Genomic DNA, 12,529 nt, shown 5'->3' with positions numbered 1-12,529 from the left:
GTGTTAGTGATTAGCAGACTGTACGTCAGTCCCTATACCAATGAAGGACTGCTGCAGTATAGGGCAGCGGTCAGCAGTAGTGCACGGCAACCCTATGTATTGTGGACCGATAGCGGTCCTTACAGAACAGCAGACTGTACTGCACTCAGGCCTATGTACCGTAGCACCCTATACCAAGTTACCAGTCCTTATAAAAACTTTTGTGGACCAAGCAGGTTGTGTGTTAGTGTTTAGCAGACTGTGCGTCAGTCCCTATACCGCTGAAGGACTGCTGCAGTATAGGGCAGCGGTCAGCAGTAGTGCACGGCAACCCTATGTATTGTGGACCGATAGCGGTCCTTACAGAACAGCAGACTGTAACGCACTCAGGCCTATGTACCGTAGCACCCTATACCAAGTTACCAGTCCTTATAAGAACTTTTGTGGACCAAGCAGGTTGTGTGTTAGTGATTAGCAGACTGTACGTCAGTCCCTATACCAATGAAGGACTGCTGCAGTATAGGGCAGCGGTCAGCAGTAGTGCACGGCAACCCTATGTATTGTGGACCGATAGCGGTCCTTACAGAACAGCAGACTGTACCGCACCCAAGCCTATGTACCGTAGCACCCTAGACAGACCAAGTTACCAGTCCTGATAAAGAGCTTTGTGGAACAAGTGAGTTGTGAATGATTAGCAGACTGCAGCAGAAGGGCAGCAGTCAAGTATAATATTCTTTCTATATTTGGAAGAAAGAATATTATACGTGTACAAGCCTATTACCGTACCACTGATACCAGTCCTGAAAAGAACCTTTGTGGAACTAATAGTAACAGCAAGTCTTTAAAATTATCCTCACTGCCTGACACACTGCTTCCTGCCTGTCCCTATACAAATTGGCAAAAAAGAGTAGGCTGGAACGATTAGCTGGAACAGCTCTTTTGTGGACCTGATAGTAACAGCTAATGATGATGATGATGATGATGATGAAGAAAGACTAATCTGGCTGAGCTGTCCCTAAAATAGCAGCATACAGCGCTCTGTCCCTTTATCTAAACTGACAAAAGAAACTCAGGCTGCTGACCTAACACCTATACCAGTCCTGAAAAGAACTTTTGTGTACCAAATAGCTAGCGTTTTCTCTGTCCCTACTCCACACAGGATCCTTTCCCTACAGTGACAGAAGAAAGAATGTAAAATGGCCACCGGATCGGGTGTATTTATAGGTTAGGGGGAATGTCCAAGTGTCCATGAGCTGTCATGTCTCAATTGGTTGTCCTGTAACACATGATAAACGTGTCACGAAAGGTTAAAGTTCTTGTATACATTAAACACGTAAGTCCGCCGGGGCGAACGACGGAAAAAGGCGTTCGAACCCGCGGACGGCGAAAGTCGGAAATTCGCCGCGAAACGACCGCCGGGCGAACCGTTCGGCCATCACTATTAAGCAGTATTCTGCTTAAACGTGAAGTGTGGTGGATCCATACCCTCAATACTAAAAAAACATATGGCTCGAATGATAGGATGGGCATAAATCTTTTCTTAACATAACTACATTGTTTTGATATATTCATTGGAACACTGGCAGAACATGTTTTATTTGTTCATGATATGTCCTCCATATGCCTGCTGTGTCTCTTTCTTTTTTCTCCATGTGTTTTTAATTGATTTGATTGTTTCTGATCAGGATGCACCCGCCTCATTTGGAGGGCTTACTTTGTTATAAATATCAGTTTTTATATCAAACATGTATGCTTTGGTGAAGGCTTCTTAGCCAAAATGCGTCAGCATATAGCCTGTACCCGTGTACCCATGTAACTAATAAAGTACTTTTATTCAAGAGCATCCAAGTTGCCAGCCTTCCTTATTTAAGAAGGGTGCTGACGGGGCCCCCACAGCCCGAATTTCAGGTGATTAAGTAAGAATCGTAAACTCCCACCTGGGCTCAACTTCTTCTGCATCTGCACGCTACAGTTTTCATCTATTTCAATGCAGAAGCTGTTCATCACTGGGATGAATAGTGGACGTCTTTCCATAGAAATAAAGGGGGATTTTGGCACAGATTCATAAAAGAATGGCCCAACTGGGAAATTGAAGAAGCAATGACTGCTAATATCTGGGAGGAACAATGAAATTCGAGTATTAGCCCTTGTACACACGGTCAGACATTTCGACAACAAAATCATTTTGTCCAAAACTTGTGTTGCATACACACGGTCGGACAAAGTTGTCGGAAAATCTGATCGTATGTAATGTGATGACGTTATTTCGTCACGACGGGACTACGTTCAGGCTAGTAGCCAATAGCTTTGCTCTAGGAATTTGATCTGAGCATGTGTGACACTTTTTCCGATCGGAATTCTCTACACACAATCGGACAAAGTCCGATCGGATCATGTTGTCGGAAAGTTTTATAGCCCAGCTCTAAAACTTTGTCCGTCGGATATTGCGATGGAAACAGTCCGATTTAGCCCACATACAGTCGGATTATCCAACAACACGGTCCTATCGGACATTTTCCATCGGAATGTCCGACTGTGTGTACAAGGGCTAAGACTTGGGTTGTGCTGGTACTGGGCAAGAGAAGCTTATACAGCAGACATATTCTTATTGAGTACGGGGGTTCCTCACAGATAACAAGAATGATAACCAGCCAGTAACTGATATGTTTGGCTCTACTGTGACCAGGGCAGGTCTGACTACACATAGATATGAGATAATCACGGCCTGACCTGGCAGATGATTGGTCAGGAAATGGTAGTATGTCTGTGGAAAATTTGCCCTCTGCACTTGGTCAGGGAGGGAGGAGGATCTTTTAGGTTCAAGAGAAGGTTTCTCTTGAACATAACTTTGTTCCGTTCAAGAGAAAACTTCCATTGCCATTCTTCTGAACTGTACGCCTGCAGGAGTGCCAATCTTCTGTATCCTGTGCTATGCCCTAAGATTCCTCCAGCTGATCCCCCACATCACTACAAGAGAGAATTGTCACATGGAGGTTGGGGGGAACCCCTAAAGGGAGAGGTAAGTATTCATACACTTCTGAAAGCACTAAATGCAGTATAAGAAAAAGTAAAAAACAAAACAAAAACTAAAGATCACAAATTATTGCCTGAATGCCTGGAATCAACTGCGTTTCAGCTGTTAACTAGAAATAAGATTATTATTTTGGGATGTTTTACAACCCTTGAAAGCTGTAAGTGAAAAATAACAAAAAAGTAAACAATTGCAGAAAATAGTTGGTCCACCTGAGATCAAAAGTGGAGAGCAGGACCTGGCAGTGAAAGGGTAAAGGGATATCTGTATCAAACGTACAGTTAAACGTTAGGAGCCCATGGGAAGATAAAAGGGTGTAAAACATAATATATTGTATTATGCCTTTAGATGAGTACCCAAGTCATTTTAAATGCAACATGTCTGTGTTTGGTATGATTGTATGTGTTGTTAGATTGAATGGACTGGCTCCCGTAGTCAGAACTAATTCATCCAGTCCAGTTTACATGCAAAACACCAGACAATGCATTTGAAAAAGATTTCTCTTTCTTTAGCACCTAAGGAGTTATTCTACGTCTTCTCATCTGCATTTCCCCTGCCGTTGCACCATTATGTTATTTCCTTTGGGAAATATATTTTTCTTGTATTAATTCACTTTTTAATTAGCGTTTTGCTTATTTAAAAATAAAATAGAAAGTTGTACTGGAATAATAATCACACTGATTACCATGTTTAATGCAGTTACATTTGTACTGGCCTTGGTATAATAAAACTTTGACCAAATTAACCCAACTTCCCATCACTTAAAATGAACCTGTCACCTGACCTTATACTCTATTGTAGCAATTCATGCTTCAAAGAAAAGTGAACTTAAAACGGAGTTCCGCACAAAATTATATATATATATTTTTTTAATTGATCCTAGCATTATTAATAATTATATAAAAAAACAAGTATACACGCTTCATTTTGGATGTTGCAAAAATAAAAATGTCATACTCACTATTTTCTCCCTCCTGTTGTGGCCATTGCCGTCATGATTGTGGGCATGTGAAGCACAATCGATACCTCTTTCTAGAAAAGCTTTGGAGAAGGGCATGCTGGGTAACCAGCATGCAAATCTTGATCTCACGCATGCGCGAGCCGTGAGATCAAGCCGGCGGCTGTAGCGCGAATTGTTTTTAAAGTTGCCATAACAACGGGTGGGGATGGAGGAAGGTACCGCCCTGTTGTTAAGGCTAAGCGACTCTCTCCCAGAAGGGCGCGCTGGGCTCTTTTCTTGTCGAGCTTTAATTACATTGTCTCATTCTTACCCGGTACTAAGAATGTAAGGGCTGATGCCTTGTCACGACAATTTTCCTCCACTTCCAAGTCAGAGTCAGTTCTGGTTCCTATGATTCCTCCTGATCACCCTATTCAGGTTGAGAACCATGGGAGTATGAGGTACAATCCATTGTTGACTCCTGTAGGTTCCGTGGGCGCATACAGTACCCGGTGCATTGGAAGGGGTACGGTCCGGAGGAACGCTCCTGAGTTTCATCCTCTGACGTACATGCACCTGTCCTCCTCCGCGGGTTTCATAGACGGTTTCCCCTCAAGCCCGGTGGCCCTCCGAGGGAGAGGGGTCATTGAGGAGGGGGTACTGTTAGGGCTGGCTTAGCCCTTCCTTCTCTGGGCTGGCCGCTCAGCTGTTGGCTAATTGCCAGCTCTCTTCTCTCTCTACAGTTACCAGCTGTTCCTGATGATGCTTGTCTGACCTGCCTACTTAAAGCCTTCCAGCTCACTTCACCTCTGCCTTCGCCTTGGTCACATCACTGAAACCATCTCCTGCGGTTTGTTTAAAGACTGGCTTGCTGACATCCCTTCTGGCTCCTTATCCTGCTTGCTGTGCTCTACTTGGATCCCTGACTTCTGGCCTGGCTGACTACCCGGTCTGGTTACTGGACTTTGGCTATGCTTGACTACGCTTTTTCTATTTACCTTTTTATTTTTATTAATAAACAAGTGTGATTTAATTGTACTTCTGTCTCAGCGTGATTCATGGTTTCTGACAAATCCCAATCATTCTGTTGCTGATACTATTTACCCAATAGGGAAGAGGTGATCAACTTCTATAAAACCAGCCTGCTTATACATGGATTGAAATTTGGCCAGTCCCTGCTGCACCGGCCAAATTTCAAACCATGTATGGTTGGCTTTAAAGAGTAACCACTTTTGTTGAGAAAAAAAAAACATTCCCCTCTGGGTGATTTGTGTACATTAGATTTTAACAAACTTTGTTGCAGTTTCCTACCTTTTGTTATTCTGAAGAAATAGCTGTTTGTCTGTGTCCAATAGCTGTTTGTCTGTGTTTCTGTATGTGTGTGATGATATGCCAACTGCCATTGTTGAGGTTATGTTCTGGCACCTTACCCCCAGAGAGCTTGGTGCATCTAAGCAGTGGTGGCTAGTGCTCAATATTTTGGGAGACGGACAGCAGCGATCAGTGGCCTTACCTTAGGAGGCCGATGCTGCTCTTTTCTCCAGGGAAGAGCCAGGGCTGTTGCTTCTCCTCCTGGTTAAATAGGAAGTTGGTCCTCCTGAGACCCGATTGTTCTAAGACTCCTCCCTGATTGGCCGGGGAGGAGAATCAGGAAGACAATAGCGCATATTAATTCACTATTATAACACAACTGGGTGGGTTTAGGGCTCAGTGCTCTGCATCCAGAGCCCACCCCTTTTTTAAGCCAATCAAGCCTCTGGTTCAAAAAAAATAAAAAATCCCCCCATTGAAATCCATGCATCTCACTCCCTGCATGTACATTAGGAGTCGGGCGCATGGATTAGGGGGGCGGCGCTCCTAATGGACTGCCTGCCACTGCCCCTAAGTATCAGGCACTGGCACTTTGGCAAGGGTAACCTTTTTCTTTAAAGCATTCCTCTCTGGGTGATCTATGTACATTGCAAGAATGATAACAAACTGTTGCAGATTTCTACCTTTTGTTATTCTGAAGAAATCCATGTGTGTTTGCCTGTGCCTCTGTTCTGAGTCGGGCTAATGGGAGTGTTTTCATAATTATCTTGCAGGTGTGGAGCTGAGGGGCACTAATGAGGAAAGCTGCTGGGCCTGCATCCCTTTAGACGTGTTCCTATTGAAAGTATCCCTCAAAAAATGAAATTTTTGTTGAAAGGGATGCCTGAAATCTGAATTGTATTTTAGGCAGACTTCTGGGAAAATCAGTGAGCCAATTACACAAGCAGGAAATTATGTTTCTGGGAGTGGTCAGTAAACATTCTGTGTACAGAAAATTCCAGCTAGCCATATTGCAATGTATTCTCATAAAATTACATTGGCTGCAGATTGAAAAGGAAAGGTAATTTTTAATAACATTCAATTACAATATGATTAGTGTCGCAATTATATGCGCTTAATCAACCCTCAAAAATTCCACTCACCTGCTCGTTGCATTGGGGACACAGGCTGCATTGGTGATGCAGGCTGCACTGGCGAGCGCAGGTTGCATTGGTGACGCAGGCTGCACTGGCAGGCACAGGTTGCATTGGCGGGCGCAGGCTGCATTGGTGGACACTGGCAGGCTGCATTGTTGGGCATGGATAAAGTTATTGTTACTTTTTGTTTTTATAATTTAATTCTGCATTAAACATTTAAGTGTAATTTCATGAGATAATTTATGAGGGCATGGTTAGGGGTGGAATTAGGGGTGGGCAGGGTAGGGCAGGGCAACTGGTGGCGAGTAACCCCTGAGGCCTGGCTAGTAGCTCAGGACTTGAAATTTTGAGCCCTGTGCTATATTATATTTTCTTTATTTGCTATTTTTTTTCACCCACGAAAGTGGAGTTACCCTTTAAGGAAACCCCCTAACAGTTTTCACCCAATACTGAGCAACATGCAGGCTGGTATCAACATTGCTAGGGGGTATGCCTGGTGTGCGGGACTGGTTATTTCTGAAAAGGGGTGGATGAGCTTTTTCTATAATTTCAGCACTATGGTGATTTCAGGCAGGCAAATAAATCTGCTGGGTTAAAAGCTGTTTTTACAGCTTGTTATAAAAGTGACATTTCTCTTGCGGCTGTCATACTCCTCTGGTGCGCATTCACAGTAATAAATATAATGAATGTGGGCCAGGTAAACACAGACAAATTGCAAAGTAAGGTAATGTTTTTTAAATTAAAGGCTTATACCTTTTTTCCAATGTACTCATATTCCAGGCTTTGCAAAATGGAATATTTTACTATAAGCCCCAGTTATTTCTCATCCTCTAAAAGTATGCAATATACATATGGAACAACTTATGGAATAACTAATTACAAATTGGGATACATATGCCCTGTATTTAAAAAAAATTTAAATACATATTTACTTCTTTCCGGCCCATAGAAATCCTAAATTTGCAGAACAGAAAGAAGCAGATTATATCTAGTTTGTGTCAATGCTTTGCTTACCAGTCATGTTAGAGGTTTTACCTATTTTACCTATACCATCCCATCGCCTGAAAAAAAACGTATTCCCTTATGACTTGCTATGTTCTCTTTTTGCCAACAGACTGGTTAATAATATAAATAACTGGCATGGCTTGAAAAAAAGGGCTCATTTACACTTGCGTTCGTCTCTGAAAAGCAATCCACTGCTGATCGATTTTCAGAGAGTGGTTAAGAAGCTGCTGTCAGGCATTCCAAAGGCAATTCTGTCCTCCTGGATTCCTGTTTTTTGTAATAAGAAATATACGTCAAAATTTGAATGGGAATACAATGCCGCAACTTTGAGGCAAGTGTTTGGCTAACTGTTATGGTGCATTCCTATTAACTTGAATGGGTCACATTGAGTGGCAATACTGTTCACTGAACATGAGGGGGATGAACCTTGGGGTATAAACTCTGTGACTGCAGCAGTGAGCCGGTAAAATTGCCTATATAAACTTATGCTGGCCATAGATGCATCGAAATTCAGCAGGAACTGTGGAATTTCGATCCATCTGAGGCTTCTCCCATTAGAGAAAAGTTGATCTAACGATATTGACGGGAATGTTGGAGATTTGTCATTCAATAATGCCGCATACACATGGTCGGAATTTCCGATGGACCAGTCCAATGGGAGCTTTTCATCGGATTTTCCAACCATTGTATGCCCATCCGTCTTTTTCTGTCAGCATTTCCAACGGTCTTTGGATTGAGAGCCTGTTCTTAATTTTTCCGACAGAAAACCTTTCTATCGGATTTTTCGATCGTGTGTATGCAATTCCGACACGCAAAATTCCGACACATGCTCGGAAGCATTAAACTTCCCTTTAAGGCTGCTTTCACACTGGGGCGGTATTCAGGCGTTACAGCGCAAAAAATAGCGCCTGTGTAGCGCCTGAAAAAAACCGGCCCCTTTCACTCCAGTGTGAAAGCCGGAGGGCTTTCACACTGGAGCGGTGCGCTGGCAGGACAGTGAAAAAAGTCCTGCTAGCCGCATCTTTGGAGCGGTGAAGGAGCGGTGTATTCACCGCTCCTACCCATTGAAATCAATGGGACAGCGCGGCAATACGGGCGGTTTTAACCCTTTTTCGGCCGCTAGCGGGGGTTAAAACCACCCCGCTAGCGCCCGCAGACCGCCGCTAAAACGACGGTAAAGCGTCGCTAAAAATAGTGGCGCTTTACCGCCGACGCCCGCACAGCCCCAGTGTGAAAGCAGCCTTATAGTGCCGTTGAAAGTGTTGTATGTCGAGGTGTTATTGACCGTCGGAATTTGGTGTGACCGTGTGTAGGCAAGACAGTTTGAGCAAAATTCCGTCGGAATTCCGACGGGAAAACCATCAGAGCTTTTTCCGACAAGAATTCCGATTGTGTGTACGTGGCATTAGAAATGGCAGTGCTGATCAGTGTATTGTGACAGAAGAGGAGTCCCCATTGTCACAATACCATAGCACAGCGGGGACGATTCCTTCCTCCACCTCGAATGTGTGGATTGGGGAATTAGTCTATCCATGTATGGCTTTTAGCTTTAGTCCTAATGTCAAAGCAGCCAACTAGGTTGGGTAACTCATCTCCAACATGATAATAATACACAGAATGACCATTTGACATCTTAATGCCAAATCGCTCAGTTCCTGTTGAAGAAAATCACTCCATTAGGATCTTATCCCTGGTAATAAACAAGATTTACACATCTGTGCATAGATTTGTATTATTATAAGTTAGAGCAAAATCAGCAACCTTAACAACATGTTACATGAAAAACAAGGCAGTATGTAAGGCCCCTTTCACATAGTGTGGAATCGGATTAGCTCAGCAGAGGATCTGTCCACCGAACAGTGCAGGCAGATGACAGGTTCGTGCTGTTTAGGAAGAGCAGATATGGACAAAGCTTGTTGTGCTTTATGGGCGGCTGAGTGTAAATGGATGAGCTGTCTGTTTACCCTGACTGCCCTCTGATCCGATTCCCCTAGACCAGTGGCTCTAAACCGAGGGTCGAGTGACATTTTGTCAGGGGTCACCAAATCCTGGGCTGTTCCTGAAGCCCGCAGCGCTCTCCCAGCCTTTTTGCGGCAGCCCAGCAAGGCTGTCCCTGGAGCCTGTGGCCACCCAGCAGGACTGTCTCTGGAGCCTGTCACCACCCAGCAGGGCTGTCTCTGGAGCCTGTGGCCACCCAGCAGAGCTGTCTCTGGAGCCTGTGGCCCACTTGGCCTCTTTGCAGCCACCCATTCAGTTCATGGCATGGCTGGGGGGCAGAGACTAGAGGTAAGCTGACTGTTGAGGAATGTTAAGTGGGAGGGGCTGGAGGAAACCCTATCTCCTGATTTCAGCATAGGTGTCACTGCTACGAAACACCACAAAATTGGAGACACAGTGACTCCGGAGACACAATGAGTAACAATACCTGTGATTATAGTTGCCATTAAAAGTTCCCACTAGAGTTCTCAGATCAGCAGATGACCTTGATCAAAGTCGAAGTTGGCTGATCAGAACTCCCCCCCAGCACTGCCACTGATCCCACCCCCCACCAGCACTGCCAGTCATTCCATTCCCCCCACCAAGGAGTAAGAGAAGGAATAAAAATAGAGAATACATGGAAAGGAGAGGAAAAGAGGGAGAGGATCAAAGAAAAAAGGGAGAGAAAGAATAATGTCCTGTACAAACGGTCGGACATTCCGACCACAATATCCGTCAGATTTTTTCAGACGGATTTTGGCTGAAACTTGTGTTGCATACACACGGTCGGACAAAGTTGTCGGAAAATCCGATCGCTCTGAACGCGGTGACATTTGTTGTGTACGACGGGACTATGTAGAGGCCAATAGCCAATACCTGTCTTCTCGTAATTTATTCTGAGCATACATGGCACTTTGTCCATCGGAATTCTCTACAAACGATCGGAAAAAGTCCGATCGGATTTTGTTGTTGGAAAACTTTAGATCCAGCTCTCAAACTTTTTCCGTCTGAATTTCTGATGGAAAACGTCTGATAGAGCCCACACACGATCAAATTTTCCGACAACATAATCCCATCGGACCGTTTACATCAGAATTTCCAACAGTGTGTACAGGGCATTAGAGAAAGAACAAGAAAGAAGGCTAGAGAGAGGGATAGGGGAAAAAAACAAGAAATTAGAATAGAGAGAGATAAAAGGGAAAGAAAGAAGAACAAAGAGAAAGAGCGGTACATCCTAAAATGTACCATAATGGGTTTTAATACTGTACGAGTGGAAGGGACTAAATGTCCGTGGGTTAATGGCACAAATTATTCGTCTTGCCTTGGGTGCTGAGAACCCACGCTACAAAACGCTTTTTACTGTTAGGGGTCCCCACAACTTGGGAAATTTTATCAAGGGGTCACGGCACTAGAAAGTTGAGAACCACTGCCCTAGGTGAAAGGGGACAGATCCCCTTCCTTTTTTTTTGTGGAACGGATTGGAGGAAGGTGGGTGTAAATGGATCCAAATCCATTTACATCAACCAGTCCATAGGGATACCTCAGAGAAAAGGGGCAGTAGAGTTTACTCCATCGATGGACACGGAAGAACTCGCTTCAGGTCTTTACTAGAAAACTAGAAGGAAATTTAAAGAAGCCATTTACCACTGCTAGGACTTCCATATACCACTGCTATGAGTTCCATATTGGTTGGGTACTTCTATCTAGACACTAGAACTGCTAGGACCTGTAGTTTTTTCCCTGCTGTGTAATTCCGCATACACACGATTGGACATTCCGACAACAAAATCCATGGGATTTTTTCTGACAGATGTTGGCTCAAACTTATCTTGCATACACACGGTCACACAATGTTGTCGGAAATTCTGAACGTCAAGAACACGGTGACATACGACGAGCTGAGAAAATTGAAGTTCAATAGCCAGTGCTCTTCTGCTTGATTCTGAGTATGCATAGAACTTTGTGCGTCAGAATTGTGTACACACGATCGGAATTTCCGACAAAGGATTTTGTTGTGGGAAAATTTGAGATCCAGATCTCAAATGTTGGGTGTTGGAAATTCCGATGGAAAATGTCTTATGGAGCCTACACACGGTCAGAATTTCTGATAAAAAGCTCCCATCGGGAAATCCGACCGCGTGTAAGCGGCATAGTTCCGAAAACAGTTGAGACTTGTAGTTCATCCATTGCCAGTATTGCTAAGAACTGTGGGAACTCATAATCCTATTTGTGTGTTACTACAGAACTGACTGGTCTCTGGCTGGGATTCCTAGCTCACCTGGTGCCAGACTACTGTAAAATGCCCCCCAATAACCCCATTGTGAATTACTGGAATTGTGACCATTACCCATTTTTTCAGACTCCCCTAATCAAGTTGTTCTCTCGCCCATTAGTTTCTGTGTGCTTTGTCTCTGTGTGCTCTTGCTCTGCATTCCTAATTCACTACATCGCCCTCTTAACAAAAGCTTGTGTCCCATTATTAGTCCCATTATTAGTGCCATTTTCTTGTACTATTGATTGCAGGTAATGCCTTTTTTCTATTGTAAAACTTGGAAATCGAATACAGTTTTTGTACAACAAAAGCTTGAGGGCACAAAATAATTTGAAGCTGGTCTTGCAAATACAACATTCGCTTAAACACTACTACACCAGTGGCATATATTAACTGTTCTTTCACCCTGGTCAGCTTTCAAGAGTGATGGAAATAAACATTACCTCTTTCTTTTATATAACGGAGCTTGGTGTTTGGTGATGGCCCAGTGCTGACACATGAAGCCTGTGTAAGTGTGATTAGAGATACGACTAGAGCTTACACAGGGCTCAATTTTCTTGTTCTAGTTGGCAAAATGGAGCAGCAGGCAGCCAAGGAAAGGATAGGATGCCGGGGAGGAGGCTTTAAAACAAAGCTGTTCATTTGCCTACATGGACATACCTGTGTTTAACTAAATAGCCAACCACTCAAGACTGATATTTAAAGGATAACTATACCCATGAACAATATATGATACACTGCAGGTACTCCTTGGGTGAGGTGACTGCATTAATTTTCATGTTCAAGCTAAGAACATTTTCAGCAAGTACAGAAATCGCCTGTTCATCTTGGCAGAAATGTACAGTAGCATCCTTGTATATAAAAGCAGAAATAATGTT

Source organism: Lithobates pipiens, unplaced genomic scaffold (genome assembly GCF_037356315.1).
Source record: "Lithobates pipiens isolate NorthernLeopardFrog02 unplaced genomic scaffold, aLitPip1_a1.2 Scaffold_10, whole genome shotgun sequence".
NCBI lineage: Eukaryota > Metazoa > Chordata > Amphibia > Anura > Ranidae > Lithobates > Lithobates pipiens.
Note: the sequence above shows the minus strand (reverse complement) of the source record.